Here is a 353-nt window from a genome sequence, read left to right on the forward strand (position 1 = left end):
AGTCTACCGAAACCTGGATTATTCCATACATGGGCAATCGATGCGTACGGATCGCTTATTAGGACTAACAACAGTAACTCTTACATTATCGTCACGATTGATCAGTTTTCTAAATGGCCGGAAATAGTGCCGGTCAGCAATGTGACCGCTGAAACAGTAGCGGCGGTCATTGTGTATAGATTAGTTTGCCAATATGGTTGTCCAACAGCTATTCTGACTGACAAGGCAAAAGCATTCGATTGTAGATTGATACACGAACTGGCGTTCCGGTGGGGCATACGTAAGCTACGGATAACACCTTACAATCCGCAAGCGAACCGTGTCGTAGAATCGTTCATGAAGCTATTAGGAAA

The sequence above is a fragment of the Cystoisospora suis genome, assembly GCF_002600585.1.
Source record: "Cystoisospora suis strain Wien I chromosome Unknown contig_1908, whole genome shotgun sequence".
NCBI lineage: Eukaryota > Apicomplexa > Conoidasida > Eucoccidiorida > Sarcocystidae > Cystoisospora > Cystoisospora suis.